Source organism: Macaca thibetana, chromosome 2, assembly GCF_024542745.1.
Source record: "Macaca thibetana thibetana isolate TM-01 chromosome 2, ASM2454274v1, whole genome shotgun sequence".
Lineage (NCBI taxonomy): Eukaryota > Metazoa > Chordata > Mammalia > Primates > Cercopithecidae > Macaca > Macaca thibetana.
The window spans coordinates 167,250,268-167,267,929 of record NC_065579.1 but is presented as its reverse complement, the minus strand read 5'-3'; the positions used below and the strand labels follow the sequence as shown (position 1 = coordinate 167,267,929).

The 17,662-nt window shown below is 39.2% G+C and overlaps 1 long non-coding RNA gene and 1 pseudogene across 1 annotated transcript; both read right to left on the bottom strand.

Moving 5' to 3' along the window:
* Positions 1–2,010: 2,010 nt before the first annotated feature.
* On the bottom strand, positions 2,011–3,914 carry LOC126949023 (tyrosine-protein phosphatase non-receptor type 11-like; annotated as a pseudogene).
* Positions 3,915–7,591: 3,677 nt separating this feature from the next.
* LOC126949282 (uncharacterized) lies at positions 7,592–16,730 on the bottom strand. Its single transcript, XR_007723652.1, has 2 exons — positions 9,858–16,730; positions 7,592–7,810 (listed from the first exon to the last, which is right to left on the bottom strand). It is a non-coding gene; the product is annotated as an uncharacterized LOC126949282 (long non-coding RNA).
* Positions 16,731–17,662: the final 932 nt, after the last annotated feature.

Genomic DNA, 17,662 nt, shown 5'->3' with positions numbered 1-17,662 from the left:
AGGAGAGTTATTCTCTTTCCTTTTTTTCACCTATTAAACCTCCACTCTTTTTTTTTTTATTATTTTTTCAGTCGAAGTCTCGCTCTTGTCCCACAGGCTGGAGAGCAATGGTGCGATCTCGGCTCACTGCAACCTTCACCTCTCAAGTTCAAGTGATTCTCCTGCCTCATCCTCCCAAGTAGCTGGGATTACAGGCAACTGCCACCACTCCTGGCTAATTTTTGTATTTTTAGTACAGATGGGGTTTCACCATGTTGGCCAGGCTGGTCTCAAACTTCTGACCTCAAGTATTCTGCCTGCCTCAGCCTCCCAAAGTGCTGGGATTACAGGTGTGAGCCACCATGCCTGGCCAAACCTCCACTCTTCAAACTCACTTCCTGTGTATCCACGTCCTCGATTTCCCTGGCAGGAGACAACGAACCTCAGGTATTTATCCCAGACAAGGATGCAGCTTCAGTATGTCATATCTAAACACACACACACACACACACAACTCCAAAAATAGAAGTCACTCTGGCTGAAGTGTCTATGTGGAAATGAAAAAGAGAGTTCTAACTACCCAGCAAGATAATCAGAAATGCTCTGCTTTAAACTGCTCTTCCTTTGCCCCCAATTTCCTCTCCCACTTCAGTTGCTTAAAGTTCTTCTCCACATCTATAGCCAACTCACTGCTTCCAGAACTCCCTTCCCCAACCTCTCAATGTACTTTCATTAAATTAAGCAATGTAGTAGATCCTTAACTTCCCCAGTTTGTATCCTCACTCACCATCCACCTCAGCAAATAAAAGTATGCTTTCAGGGTCCACCCTTATTAGAATGCAAGAGGAGATTCTGAACCACAAATGCTTTGTTGCAGATACGGAAACTTGACATTTACTCACCCTCAAACACACTCACCCTCTTCTGTTCACCTATAGAACAATAAATAATTAGGGGCAAAGGAAGAGCAGTTTATTGGTATTAGTTGATTAGCACCCAGCTCTTCCCTCCTGGGGAATTAGGGAAGCCAAGGAAATGACCAAGTATTACTCTGTTTGGCCTCAGGTTTGGTTAGTCACCTACTTTTTTTCCATCTGCAAACCTTGTCTGCATTCAACACCAATGATATTGTCCATAAATATCCATTGTAATGATCACTTCTCTCTTTTTTTTTTCACGGTAAAGATGCCATAGCATTTTATTACCGTTACACAAGTCAACCAATTATATCTTCACTGAAATATCTGCACTGAATGATGATTCAACATATGAGGCAAAGAAGGATGTCTTGGAGAAGGCACTTAAGATAGAACATTAGAAAATCTTACCGTTGGCTAAAATAAAAATGAGCTCGTTCAACCCGGCTGGAGGTGTGTGAGGGCTGTTTCTTCTCACTGTGGCCTGACTAAAAACCAGTGGCATTAAGAAAGTATCACATTCTCAAGTCTGGGGGTGGCCCAGTGGGGTGGTGCTGCTCTCAAAAGCCCTGTGTCCGTAAACACATCCATTCTCACAGGATCAGTTTCTCCAAGTGCTGGTTCCAAAAATAGGCTCAGGGCTGGCAGAAATCATTCAGGAAGCTCCTTGAAGGCCCTCTCCTTATTTCTCAGTTTGACTTTCACTTTGTCCCAGCTACTGTAAGTGACTTTGGCTTCCAAAGGTCACTAGCAACTTCTACTTTTGCTAATATCTTTGGTTTTCCATGGCACTGGTTGTGACCGTCTGTTAGACTAGTGGCCTCCAATTAACTGCACCTCCACTTCACACCCTTTCCTTGAATCTGGGCTGGGCTTGTGACTTGTTTAATAAGTAGAGGGCATACTCCAGCGCTCTTCTAATTAGAAACATTCATCATCGTCATCATCCAATAGAGGGCAGTAGAAGGGACACTGAGACAAATCTGGACTTAAGTAAAAAAAAAAAAAAAAAAAAAAAAAAAAAAAAGAAAAAAAAAAAAAAAAAAAAAAAAAAAAAAAAAAAAAAAAAAAAAAAAAAAAAAAAAAAAAAAAAAAAAAAAAAAAAAAACTTCAGAAAGACTGGCCATTTCTGCTTTTGAGCTCTTGGGAGCTGTGAACTGCAAGTGAGATGCCTAGTTACCCCGCCAGACAGACCACTGAAAGAGACTACACAGAGAAGGAGAGACTCAGGACTGCAGGCAGAGAGAGAACCCCAGCCATCCCGGTCTCTTCGCCGACCTGCTAACCACATTGAGCGGCCACCTGCAGGCTGGCAGAGGAACAGCGCAGCTGAGCCCAGCTCAGATTGAAGAACGGTTGGGGGTGGGGTTGTTTTCAGCCCCTAAACTTTTGGGGCAAGTCTGTGAGCAACATTTGACAACCAAAAACACTGGTCATTCATCGATGCCTTTTTTTCTAAGTACAAGACAATTACTCAAATTCAAAGAAAATATGGCAAACGTTTTCCCACCACAACCTTCTCAGTCAGTAGTCGAACTATAATTGGTCATCGGCTGGAAAAAAGAAAAAGCCACACCTCTTATCTTAATTCATAAATAGCCATGATTCTTTTTCTATGAATCTTTAATGTCAATGCAAAGGTAGACCAGTCAGCTGCTGGCAGTCTCAGGCACTGGCTTAATTCTCATTTAGCCAAAAACAGAAGCCATAAAAATGAATTATCCACTACTGGATACATCACGGTAAATGAGATTGTTCTCACTTTTCTAGGATGTTGTTACTTAATTTTCCCAAATCATTTCTTCTTATCTTCCCCCACATTAAAAAAAGAATTAAACTGGTTAAGGTTATAAAAAGAAAAAAAAAAAGGTCTATAACTAGAATTTGAATCTCCATAATCTGCACAATATAGCGCACAATTTAACTGCTTCCTCAATTTAAAACAAAATTCTATAAAATATAACATCTACATTGTAGAGATGATTTCTTCTTATCTGAGGAAATGAGTAATTGGGAAGCAGGTATTTAGGGAGAGGGTGAAAGTCCACATCTATTTCTATGCTGAAGTTTTGGCAGGTTTTCTCATCTTAAACGTTTCTGCTGTTGCACCAGGCCCACATTTTCATAGACTCTAGCACTGTCTTCTCTCATTTCTGCACAGGGTGGCACTGAAGTATAAGGCAGGAGGGGGCTGTGATCTCCACTCATCTGGTCCACTAGAGAATACTTAATATTTGTATATTCGTGCCCTTTCCTCTTGCTTTTCTGCTCTTCCTCAATCCTGCGCTGTCGTGTTTCAATATAATACTGGACTGCCATATAGATAAATCAGTACTGTGCTTCTGTCTGGACCATTCCTGACCTCTGAGACTACACCACGTGGATGGTTTTGGGAACATCAATGTTGCAGTCAACACCTTTCTCTCTGATGATGTCAATAAGAATATCAATCACAATGAAGGTCCCTGTCCGGCCAATGCCAGCACTGCAGTGCACCACAAACGGCCCTGCATCCATGATGCTCCCCTGCTTATGGTGCACCTCCTCCAGGAAGTCCAGCATGCCCCTGGGGTCGCTGGGCACTCCATGGCCCAGCCAGCTCCAAGAGTGGTATTGCCAGACCATTCTCTCCATAGTCCCTTGTCCAACCTTTGAAAGTTTAAGTTCTCTTAGCTTATAGTCATGAGTGGTGCTTTCTTTGACGTTCCTACCACGCATGACGCCATATGCTTTGAGAGCATACTCATCAGGCCAATATTTGACATATTTACTCTTTCCTCTCTCCATTTCTTTCCTTGTCATGACAATCACCTGGGAGTCTTCTTGGAACACCATCCGCCAAAAGTCGTTCACCGTGTTTTGCAGGCAGCCTTGTGTGGCAATGTAACTCTTTTTGGGCTTTGAATTGTTGCACTTGATTTCAAATTTAGGCACGGTTATAGTTGCATTGATGTAATCTGAAACAGGCTCACTGGGATCACCGTTGTGTAGGACAACCCTATGATCAAAGGGCGGATGTTTTTATATCTATTTTTGTTATTTTTTTTTTCTTGCCTTTGACCCTCTTTTTGGCTGTAGAGAAGTGTTGTTGCAGTGTCTCAAAATTCTTCCCAAAAGCCTTGTTTGACTTAATCTGTGGTCTCAGCTCATTTGCTTAGTTCTTGAACTCTGCTTTCTATTTCAGCAGCATTTATACAAGTCGTGTTAAGGGGCTGCTTGAATTGTAGTACTGCACTCAATGTTTCCACCATAGGATTCTTCTTGTAATGTTCTGCAAGATCTGTCAAAGAATCAAACCGTTCTCCTCCACCAACGTCATATTTCAGTTCCTGACAGCGAATCATGCATGACATGAGTCACTTTAGACTCGCATCATTGCTCTCCCCTTTGTCATCACCAGTGCACACAGAGAGAACAAAATCTCAGGCTGGCTTTGGCTGTCTCGTACAAGAAAGCTACCATACTTTGTCCGTTAATAATTTCTCTGCTTCTTTCCCAGAGAGGTGTCCATGAAACCACTTTTCAGAGGTAGGATCTGCACAGTTCAGAGGATATTTAAGCTCAATAACATCTCTATTCTTCTCTTTTAATTGCCCGTGATGTTCCATGTAATACTGGACCAACTCAGTCAAAGTGGCAAACTTCTCCCCTCCATACAGGTCACAATAATCACTAGTGTTCTGATTCTTGATGTGGGTGACAGCTCCATTTCTTCTAACAGAAAGTGTGAAGTCTCCAGGGTTACTTTTGCTAGGCCTTGCCAAAAAACTGCCATCAACTCCTCTTGTCAACAGTAGGTTTTCTGCCTCCACACCAGTGATATTTGGGTGAAACCATTTCTGTGATGTCACGTTCCTCCGACCCTCCGGCTCTACGATGGACCTGCTCCTTCCTCAGGGTCCACTGAGCTCAGTTACATCGGGCTGGCCCAAGGGAGGCCTGCTCGGGACTGGAAGCGGGGCAGAGCCAGCCAGCCATGCACAGACCCTACTCCAGGCCTGGGGATCGCAGAGACTGTGCAGCCGCCCCCCGGCCTGGCTCGCTCCTCCTCCACCCTCCAATGATCACTTCTTTATATCCATGTTTTCAGTACAATTCACAAATAATATTTGTTCTCTTTATACAAATGGCAAAATTCATAATTTCAACATAGTCTTTCCCAGCTACATTTCTGTGGCAGTTGTTTTCTTCCAAAACACCCTAGGAAATCTTAGCTGAAAGTGCTTATTACCTAGGAAAGTTTCTCTCAGCTATGCGTTATCTCCATTTTGAGCCTGTGTTTTTCTTTTCTGCTGTATTACATCCCATTTCCACCACAATCTGTGTCAGTGGAAAGATTTTTATTCTATTCTTGCTTTAGTAGAATTGTCAGGTTGCATTCATACAGAACAAAAAATATTTCCTCTCCTTGATCAGTTAAAATCTCTATGAAATATTCTATTTACCAACATTAAATAATCAACAGAAGTAATTACCTAGGTGTTTTCCCTTTAGCTATTTCATTCACTTTTTCCTGGGATACTGAGGTCATGGAAATAACCAATATTTTTGTGGTGAAAAACAGGGAAGGCTCCTTCTAGAAATCCAAATCAATCATCCCAAATATCTAGGGTTTCCTCAATTTGCCACAATGCAAAGATCCACACAAAAGGACCTAAATCGTACATGTAAATATTGACATTTATCACCCCAAATATAAAATAACTGATAGAGCTCTTAGCCTAATTATCATCTAGTTATTGACCTAAAATTAATAGACAGTGGTCAGAAATTCTCAAACCTGAGTATTTTGCTGGTATTTCAGAGGAACTAACAGTTTAAGATGAATTCTTTTAATTTTGAAAGTTATCAGTTTATGCCAAGGGTCACAATAGCTATGGATATCCAAACTCCTGGCCCATACTCTCAGGCACTCTTTAAAGCTGAACACTCTTGATATGGTTTGGCTGTGTCCCCACCCAAGTCTCATCTTGAACTGTAGCTCCCATAATTCCCATGTGTTGTGGGAGGGAGCTGGTGGGAGACAATTAAATCATGGAGGCAAATCATACTGTTCTTGTGGTACTGAATAAGCCTCACAAGAACTGATGGTTTTTTAAGAGGGGTTTCTGCTTTCCCTCACAAGAACTGATGGTTTCATAAGAGGGGTTTCTGCTCTCACTTGGCTCTCATTCCGTCTTGCCTGCCGTCATGTAAGACATGCCTTTCACGTTCCACCATGATTGTGAAGCCTCCCCAGCCACGTGGAACTGTGAGTCCATTAAACCTCTGTTTTCTTAATTAATTACCCAGTCTTGGGTATGTCTTTATTAGCTGCATGAAAATGGACTAATACAACTCTACCCCTTAGTACCCAAACAAAACACACTAATAGTCAGAGGCCCATTTGATTTTTCTGTTATTTAACCCTGTCCTAGAGATAGCTTAAATTAGTTATGTCTCTGAATACCACTCCATTTCTACAACGACTACCCCAACGTTTTCTCATTGTCCAGTCTTTCATGATCTTCAATCATTCAACATTTATATTTTCTTTTTACAAAGTAGTTGAAGTTTCATATGACTGTCAAAATCTGTCTCTGTTTGTTTGTACTGCTATAATAAAATACTGAGATTGGGTAATAAAAATTTATTTCTCATAGTTGGATGCTGGGGAGTCCAAGATCAAGGTGCAGGTAGATTCGGTGTCTGGTGAGAGCTGTGCTCTTGCTTCCAAGACGGTTCCTGCGTGTTACTGCATCTTCACATGGCAAAAGGTGGGAGGGCAAAAGGGATGAATGCTGTGTACTTACGAGGCAGAAGAGATAGAAAAAGGCCAGGCAGCTTTCTGAAGTCTCCTTTATAATGGCATTAATCCCATTCATGAGGACAGAGCCCTCCTGGCCTAATTATAGTAATTCCCAAAGCCCTCACCTCTTAACACCATCACCTTGGGGTTTAAGTTCCAACATATGACTTTTCAAGGGACATATATATTTAAACCATAGCAGAATCAAATGAATTGTTTTTTTAATTTACATGCTTTTGAAATGCCTTTGAACATCATTTACAAACATGGCTCAAATGGGAGATATTCTAACAGATATTGAAGAATTTCAGTAGTTCCTGATTTGGTTACTTTTAGCTCTTAAATCATCAAGTTTGGTTACTTTTAGCTCTTAAATCATAGTTTTTTCCTGTCAAAGAGTTTTCCTGCCAAAAAGGTATGATTCTAACTCACCCAGAATAAAGTCCTTAAGTATTAAAGGATCAGTCCATTTACATAAATACAAATATGTGCTTAAGCAGAATACAGTAGCATAAAATGTGCAGCTTGTAGTGAAGCTTAAGGCTGATTTGCGGCATGAACACAGTTCTTTGTCCCAAATCTTTTCTGTTAATGTCAATGTCAATGTCAGTTTTGACTATAGAAGGGTCATTAAAGTGTACTATATCAGCTAGTTTTGATGGGTAGAAATGTCAGAACAGTAGTAACATATTCTACTTATCTGCTCAGCAACTCTTTTCCTCAGAAGTCTTAAAGAGAGCAGGTTCATGAATAAAAATATATTCCAAAACTTTAGTTTCCTTTCCCAAGGGGCTAACACACCTGGCCCAAAGAAGACTAAGAATTCTATCCATGTAGATTTGCATATATTCAAGTTTCTACAGCTAAGCACAATCCTGTTTGGAGCTTGAAGAAATCAAACAGTAAATATTTTCTGAATTGCTTTTATTGTTTTATGTTTTTATTAAGAATTGGCACTCGAATTAGATTAGTTAGTAACATATGCTAATTTTTGCCCAGTCTGATCACAACAGCATTAATGAAACTGTACGTCAAGGTAGATATTTTCAGGCTGTAGAACATGTTGTTTCAGTCTGTCTTCAGGTCATTTCTGCATAAGATGGCAAGTGCAATCACAGCAAACAGTCTACAATGGAAAAGAAGAACAGGAACTTGTTTTTCCTTAACAGGAAAAATCTCTTTTCTCATTTCTTCAGCTTACATAAAAATATTTTATTTTTATAACATGTATTGCTTACTTATAAAAGCAATATCATCATCTAAGATTTAGAAAAATACAGAGGAAATATTTTTTAAAGGAAGAAATATAATCTATGATCCCACCACTGAAATAACCAAGGTCTCTGAAGCCAGACAGAGCTGCGTTGAAATTCTGACTCTGTCTCTCATGCAGTAGGTGTGTGACTTTAGTGAAACTACAGTCTTCTCTGTGTTTTATTTTCCTCACATGCAAAAAGAAATTGCCACCAATTTTTATGTATGATTCTTAAAGAAGCAAAACAAGCCTGATTCTTCTATGTATTTAAACCAGTTATTGTTCATTTGTATGTCTTGGCAATATTATGTAATATAATAATTCTTAGGAGAAAATGGACTCCCTAGTGTAAACCCTTATGCAACACTCTTTATCCCCTCAAATGTCAGTGTGGTTGATGGGAGGAGGGCAATAAATGGGGAAGACTGGCAAAAGAAGATCCTAGAAACCTTAGGCTCCAAACATTTCAGGTTCTTCTGTTCTTCAGAAGAGGATGTCCTCTTTGAAGTACCTAGTGGAAAATCACCATGACTGGAGCTCAAGTTCCATCAAAGAGACTGTTCCTTTTAGCTGGGGCAAAGCAGTTTATTTTATTGGAGCTCTAACGTGTTAAGGGACAGGTGCTCTATCCAAGGCCACAGAGGGAGCAAATCACTGTTAAGAATGTTAATGTCTAAACCTACTCATCTAGTTTCCACTTCAAGAGACAGTCCCAACAACAGCAATTACTGCATCACCTCCGAAGAAACACACTCTTAAAATCTATTGCACTCACTACATTTGCATGTTTAATTCCTTCCAATACACAACTGGCATGGCTTCAAAGTGTTTGCCTGTGATTTTCAACTTCAAAATGATCTGAAAGTATTCACCCAGCCAATCAGTTTCTGACAGTGTGATTTTCCAGCTTGCCCAGAACAATCTCATTGTGCTCCTGTGAGTATTAAATGTGATAAGGCCCTTAAAGTGCTTAGCCAAGAGTCTAGAGTATATTAAGAACTGAATACATAGTAAGAACTCAATCTGTATGAGGTATGAAGTGTCTGTACTTTTTAACACATTGTCTTATGCACATTCACCTATTTACAAACAAAAATTCTAGTGTATATGCAATTGGTTGGTATAGTGAATATACAGGTTGGTTTTCTGGGGATTTGTTTTGGTGTTTTACTTTGTTTTTACATTAGGGAAACTGGCATAACCTTTTAAAACATCTTTTAAAGTATTTTTAAAGTCTACCTAATAATCCATAAATGGAAAGGTAACAGTTTTTTAACAGTGTCTTTATTATTTGAAGATTTGGGTAGTTTGGTTTTTTTAATATAAATAAAGCTACAGTGAACATTTATTTTAAAAATAATCTTCATCTGCAAATTTAGTGCTCTATCTCTAATTATTTTCTTTCAGTTTCCACTTTAGTATATTTAACTTGCAAGATTTTCTAAAAACCACACAATGCTGAAGAAAAACAAAATGCAAGTGGATGTAACATATTATTTGGAAGACTATATAACTTGCTTTCTATTAACTCAATAAATTTGCAACTGAAAAATAACTATCTCAAAATTAATTTTATTTCATGGGATAAAAGACATACTCAATTTAATAAGATGTTTGTTCAAGCAAGATGATGACTTTATATGCCACTAATTTAAATTAGAATAAGCTGTATGCAACAAAACATTGCAACTGGTATTTTTGTCTGGCATCCTAGAGAATGAGATATTTTGTCAATTTATGTGGATAAAGGGTCAGGTCAAGGCAGCATTTCTCTTAAGACTAAATATTTAGGTTTTTATGCATTTATGGTATTATGCTAGCTGATAGCAGATTAAAAACTAAGCTTATAAAGTCCACAGTTGCAAGCCTGTATCAGCAAGCAGGCTCTAGAATCCATCTGTACTGTGATTCTTCTCACCCATAGATCCTCCTGCTCATCTCCATCCAGATACAACAGAAATTTATGATCCTATCTCCCATGTGACATCTCAGCCACAGCCCCAGTCTAAAAAAGGAAGGAAAAGACTAATTTGCAGGCATTGCTTAGACGAAAATGTTTTAAAAGCTTGTCAGAATTTAAATTATGTATTCTTTGAATAATGCCAAAGTCCATAATGCAACTATAAAAATAACCATTTATCCAGAATTTAAGTTATGTCATATGTAACCGAAAGAATACTAATTTAATTTAAATGTTTGTGAATACAGGATAAAGATGATAATGCTGATGTAGTTGTTTGCCAGTCTGTGCTAAATACAGTTATAATAAGAAAATAACTAAACATAGTCTCTGTGAAAAATGGTTCACTGTCTTCCAAGCTCTGTGAAGACAAAGGCACCTCTACTAATTTCAAAGAGGTTTTAGATTTGGTCATAAATTAGTATGAACAGAATTTTCTATTTCATTACATTATGTTTGGTAATGTGCCAAAATAATCCAGATTGAGAGATTTCATTATAAATCAGGACAGGACACCAAAAATAGAAATAGCTCACTCAAATATGCATAGATTAAAATATATCAATTTTCCACCAAATATTTATTGAGAACCTACTATGTGTGCCTAACAATATGCTTGACATTAAGGTTCCAGGGAGCTTAAATATATTGTAACAGTACATTATTTCACTATTAATATCATAAATTTGAGCATTGTAGCTTGCAATGACCCATCTGTCTAATTGGATCAGTTTTAGATTAAAAGCTTTCAGATAACTTTATTTTTATGTGTTTTTAAATTTTTTATTTGTTTTAATTGACAAATAATAATTGTACATATTCATGGGATACAAAGCGATGTCTTGATACATACAAGGTACAGTGATCAGAAGACTTAAATAAGCATTTTTCAGTAATTTACTAGGAAACTTAATTCAGATTATGGCCTTAATGACTGAAGTTATGTTTTAGAACATCTAATCTCAGCACCTTTGTCCACCTGAGGAAACTTCCAACTATTTCAAGTCTTTGACCATGATTACAGTCAAGGAGAATTTCAAGGGGATAAATGTAAAACAAAACAAAAGGGGACTTTTAATTCCATTTTTAAAAATGAACTTATCAGAAGCAATCTGTAATTTGTGAAGGCAGCAGCTAAGTTTATTTAGAGAATACAAAGCAGATCAAGCAAAATTTTCCTTTTTGCAAAAACTGGGATTTTCCATTACCTGGCTTGTAGTCACACATCACCAGAGTGTGTGTGGTACAGTACACAGAATATAGCAAAGAAGAAAACAAAAATGTGGCCCTTACTCTGAAGAAGTTTTCAATCTATTGAGACAGATGAAGTTGTAGAAAGGGCACAAGCTTGGAAAAGTAGCCAAAGAAGGGTCATTCAACTTTAACGAATGGATAATATTCACAGAGGCAAAAAGGAAAAGCTGAAAACAACCAGGTAAGAGAAATATAATGAGAAATATTTTAGGAGGATGATGAGCAAGGCAAGTTCAGGAAGGCTGAGGGGACCAATCTGACTTGATAGGGGTGTGGGGGTGAGGACCAGGATGGGGCAGATTCGTCAAGAGATTCCTTCATTCTGGTAGGAAAAAGGGCAGAAGGGAGTAAATGAGAACTTACAGCATGTTTGAATATATATGTATGGGAGTGGATATACGGATGGGTAATCTGAACTTGACGCTCCTACTCTACAGACTGTCATATGACTAATGATATCCTCAATGGTATTTCAAAGCACAATATTCAAGCTCCTACTGTCATGCAAATTTTTCCCATAAAATTTGTTGAGCCACCTGAATGTTTATTAAATACTGACACGGACAAGCTTATAACCAAACTAAACAAGTCCAGTATCTTTTCTTCCAGACAGCCTGCCCCATACTACCATCCTGTAATATCCTGGAATCCTAGTATCTAAGACCAATAGTCTGTGCCTCTTACCTCTGGAGACAGAATTCAGATGCTTTACTTAAAGCTAGAAGATATCACAGTTCCTATCAGAAACCTGTTCATCCTACTGAGGGGCTGTCCACTGTCAGTACTACCAAAACTTGAAGTATCAGCTCACCACTGAAATCTGGACTTACCAATAATGTCATCTTTTCATCACTCTGCCCCTCATCCCATAAAAAATCTCCAACATGCAGTCAGGAGACCACCCCTCTGCCTCTATCCCAGAGCTATACGAAACAAGGGTGTCAAAGTTGCAATAGAAGCTCCTCAGGTTTGAGTAGACCTCAAATAGCTTCTTCTCAGGCTTCAAGTCTGCCAGTTACTTCCCTGGGTTGGGACAGATTTTATTGACTGTCAATTTATAAACTTCAACCCACCTTACACTTCTGACCACTGGATGAGGCACAGAGCAATCCCACTCCTCAACTGTCATTTTTAACTACACTGTAACTTCAGAAGATTTGTTGACTTCCCTGAAACCAGGAATTGCCCAAAATCCCATGTCTACTCTGACAGTATCAACAATATTTAGTTTCAGAGATAAGAGGTTACAGATTTGATTTTTCCTCTCCACTTCTTCATAGCCACCAAAGGGACCTGAGCTCCTCGTGGAAGGTTGCCCATTCTTTTCCACGTGCCCTTCAGTACCACATCTCAACACTTTCATTTTTAGAAATTAAATTCCGTCGGGCACGGTGGCTCACGCCTGTAATCCCAGCACTTTGGGAAGCTGAGACAGGCGGATTATGAGTTCAGGAGATCGAGACCATCCTGGCTAACACAGTGAAACCCCATCTCTAATAAAAATTTAAAAAAATTAGCCGAGCATGGTGCGGTACACCTGTAGTCCCAGCTACTCGGGAGGCTGAGGCAGGAGAATCGCTTGAACCTGGGAGGCGGAGGTTGCCATGGGCCAAGATCGCGCCACTGCACTCCAGCCTGGGTGAGAGTACGAGACTCTGTGTCAAAAAGAAAAAAAAAAAAATTAAATCAAATTCCACCTTCCCAGATACTTGTCATAGATTAGGAAGAGATCATTTCAGTTGGTACCTAGAAAGGAATAGAAAAGAGAGACAGGCAAAGAGACTATTGAAGTCTTAGATTATTATTACATTGGTTCTCTTCTATCATGTTAACTGTGTTTCAACAAGTAGGGTTTAGGGCTAAATGCAGCTAATTTAATAATTATAAAAATAATCTACAATTGGTTGGAGGAATAACATGGTGAATAAAAACATTTATTGTAGCTTCATTAAAAACTGGCATTTATCTCTCAAGTTTTTCCAAATGGTGTTTGAATAGAAGTGATATATTTTTAAGTAATTTATTCTTCGTTTAATATGTAGATTTTTATGATGATAAGGCATTATAAAATGTTAAGTAGTTATTTGCTAATCTTCTCAGGGCTGTCACATGAATAATGGTATCCTCAATGGCATTTCAAAGCACAATATTCAAGCTCCTACTGTCATTCAATAATGTCACTTCTCAGGCTGTGACAAATTAAGAAATATGATGCAAATATGTTTTCCAAGATTAAAACAAAAAAAAGCAATTCAAAGAGTGAAGGAAAACTGGCATGTCTTCATGCCTTAAACAGAATCATAATACTGTCTGCTCAAAATCCAAAATAAAGATAAAAATGGAAATTTAGAATGGTACACTAAGATATTCAATATAAGTTGAGTGTAACACCTACAAGTCACCAAGACTTTACCAATTCTATGACATCTAAACATCTAAGCTTAATATCAAAATAACAAGTGACTTAATATTCAGAAAGGAACAGGAACATTTAGGCCACTTGAGTCCCTTCAGTACAAACTGAATACAGCTGTGGATAAAGAGTCTCAATTGTTTCCAGTTTCAGAGAACACGTTAGGCCACTTAATATAACATCCTCCTGTATTGTTTGCTTTTTTGTTAGCCAAACAAGGCAGACTGATTGATTGAGTCACTCACAGGTATTCATTCCTTCAACAAATATTTATTAAAGGATTATCATGTCAGACAGCAGGCTAGAGGATTTTCCCATATCACTTAATTGAAATTCAACAAGTATTCTGTTATAATGAGGATTAAATGAGTTAATATTTGTACAGCGTTTAAAACAGTGTGTGGCACATTGTAAGTGCTCTATGAATGTTCGTTAAATAAATTATGTTGAAGAGTCGGTTGTAATATGATCTTTGTACAAGATTTTGGTTGTTCTATTTCTTCTCTGTTAAAGGTTTCTTTTTTTTTTTTTTTTTTTTTTTAAGACGGAGTCTGGCTCTGTTGCCCAGGCTAGAGTGCAGTGGCGCAATCTTGGCTCACTTCAAGCTCCGCCTCCCGGGTTCACGCAATTCTCCTGCCTCAGTCTCCCCGAGTAGATGGGACCACAGGCACCCGCGACCACACTTGGCTTTTTTTTTTTTTTTTTTGTATTTTTAGTAGAGACGGGGTTTCACCGTGTTAGCCAGCAGGATGGTCTCAATCTCCTGACCTTGTGATCCACCCCCCTTGGCCCCCCAAAGTGCTGGAATTACAGATGTGAGCCACCGCGCCTGGCCAAAGGTTTCTATAGGCATAAAAGAACAGCAGGGTCCTAAGATACCAGCCAGGAAGCTAGGCACAGGAAACAACTAAGTCAATATATGCACATATAAAAATCACCTGATGGTAAATTTCTCTGGAAAACTTCTATAGGACTGACATAATAGGTTTTATATCACCTTTAAAACTTTTTTTTTTTTTTTTTTTTGAGACAGACTCTAGTTCTGTCACCCAGGCTGGAATGCAGTGGTGCGATCTTGGCTCACTGCAACCTCCACCTCCTGAGTTCAAGCGATTCTCATGCCTCAGTTTCCCAAGCAGCTGGGATTACAGGCGTGCACAACCATACCCAACTAATTTTTTGTATTTTAGTAGAGACTGGGTTTCACCATTTTGCCCAGGATGATCTTGAACCCCTGAGCTCAGACAATCCACCCACCTCGGCCTCCCAAAGTGCTAGAATTCCAGGCATGAGCCACCCTGCCTGGCCTAAAACATTTATTTAGCATGTACTTATGAAGTTGTATACACCAGGTTCTATTCTAACTGCTTTACGTTTAACTCATCTAATTCTAAGGCTAACTCTATGATACTACCATTACTCCACTTTATGGATGAGGAAACTGAGGCACACAGAGGCTCAGTAACTTGCCAAAGTCATATAGATAATAAGTGGTAGGGCCTACATTCCTACCCAAGTACCCAAGTAATCTGGCTCCAGAGCTCAAGTTCGTAAACACTAAGTGAAAATGTCAGCATAGGAAGGGGTCAGCATTTATAAGAACCCTCACAGTCTCTGTCTCCCTGAGTCAGCATTGTTCTGTGTGCATGAATTCACTTGTCATGTAACCCCATGATCACAGATTTTACTTCACGAAAAGAGATGGTCGAAGGACACTTCTGAAATATTCTTAAACCATACAAAAAGTCTAAAAGGAAAACTGAGGTGACAGATTATAGTTCAGGACTTAAATCAGTCTCAAATTTGACATGCTCATAATTAATCACTTTTGTATCCACACGTATTTTGCAAGAAGACTTAGAATCCATCATGTATTAACAAAGAATGAAGTAAGCGTACCTAGACCCTCCTCAATTGAATAGAGGACATTCCAACTCCTTGGCCCTGGCCCCTGCCCACTGCTCTAAATTAATTCACTATAAATAAGGACATCTAAGCAAACTACAGATCACATGGAGTAGTAACTACCAACAAACATGAAACACTACTTTTCCATACAAGATAAATTGCAACATTTGTAGTGGAAAGTTGTATTGAATTTAGAAATCTGGCTTTAGAAAATACAGCAGAGGAGGCCAACTTTTCTGAAATAGCCAACAATGCAGAAACACTTTAAATGGTATTGAACGCTCCCCAGTTTCCTGAAGACCAAATAGATATTTCAGCAATTTATCAAGAACAATTAATGCTAGAAAACTGCCAATAATTCTTCTATCTCAGAAAGAACGACCCATCTCTGTATTCTCGCCTTCCAAGAGCATGGCAGAGTTTGTTTCTCAGTTCTTCCCACAGTTCAACTCTGATAAGTGAAATAAGGAAGGAGCTAAAAAGAGTGAAGAAATTTTTCTAAAATGTTTACAACCACAGATCCTGCCAACTGCTGCTTCCCCATTAGCTGAGTACGTTTTGGGCCACTGAAGCTCGGGTGTCAGCTCCTGGCTTGATGATGATTCGGTAAACAAAGAGACTTCAATATGTTTTATGCCCAAAATGCTCAAAACAGACACAGAGGCTCAACAGGCCTGATGCCTGAGCCTCCTGCAAATGCTCAGCCAAACCACTCTATCAATCACGATTATTTGGTGCCCCCCTCTGGCCTTACTGCAGCAACTTCATTTAGCTTTCCTAAGAAACTGAAAAGAATTCTGAACGGAAGTCCAGGGTGCAATCACAAAAATCTGCCTGCAAGAGAAACCTAGTGTTGTCTGCACTTATAATAATTATTCCAATTCTCAAAGGCAGAGGAAAATTTGGCAGGGCTGACTGCATGCTTTGAAACTCATAACGTTCTTAAGGTGATATAATTTTGCTTTATGTATTTTTAAACATCCCCCAAGGAGAATGAGAGCTCTATCAGTTCCTCACAGTTAAGATAACTAGGCTACCTGGGCTCTGCTCAGAAGAATAAGTCAATTTACTCTGGAGAAATAATTCTGTGAAACTCAGACAGAGTTAGAACAGCATGCAGTTGAAAACTGTATCAAAAACTCAGGCTAAACAATATTACGTATTAAGGTCATATAATACTTATACAAGTTATTTACTAGCTCTTAGCCAAGTCCCCTGGGTAAGCAAACTACAGAGACAAGAGTTTGTGTCCAGTTCCAGAGAGCTTCCAGGTTCTCAAAATGAGTTTTGTCTCCAAATCCAAGGCCTCCTTTACTGTGTACTTCCCCCTGCCCAACCCCCCACCCCACCGGGACTGAGGTGACCATGCTCCTTCTGTTGGGTCAACATTGTCTGATCTGTTTTGGGGACAGTACATACAAGACTTTCCAGCCATGTTATGAAAGGGTTAGGCGAGGGGACGGGACACCTCACGCCCACATTACTGAGAGCAAGTGGAGTAGTGCAAGTGCCAGAGATAGGCCTTATGGGATTTCCAGAGCAGCTCTGCGGGTGCCAGATCCCAACAGGGCAAGATGACAAGCGGAAGTCCAGCTGTGAAGGCAAGAGGGAGAGGAACCAAGGAGGTTCCCGTGGGTCAGAGGAAAGTGACTATGGAGGAAGTCTTTGTCCAGGGCTTTGGGTGTTGGCGTCAGCTCCTCACGCAGCAGGTATAAGACAGATGGAAGGCACATAGGAACAGATACAGGGCATCCCTAACTCTTCCTTTCTTGCCCCTTTCTTCAGAGTTTGGAAACTCAGAGACCTCCAGGATTGGAACATGCAACTGATTCTTATTTGTAAGTGGTGAAAAACAAAACTGAAAAAGTCGGTGAGGAAAAAAGATCAATTAAAATTCAGCTTTGGGATAAGGATGAATTTAGCACCTTTTCTGGAAATCTCTGAAGCAATTACATTTGTACCCAGTAAATATTCTCATTCGGAAAACAATGCCTCAAGAAAGAGAGTAATAAAAATAACCACAATGAGGGCTCTCATTAATACTGGATCTTATGGAAATCAATTGTTCAGTCCCTCCACAAAAGACCAGATGGGCAGGAGGCTAAATATACACCATGCACTAAACATTATGAGTATCATAGTTTACAAGTCAAAGGGGGCTCTATTGAGGATAGTTCTATTTTCCCTC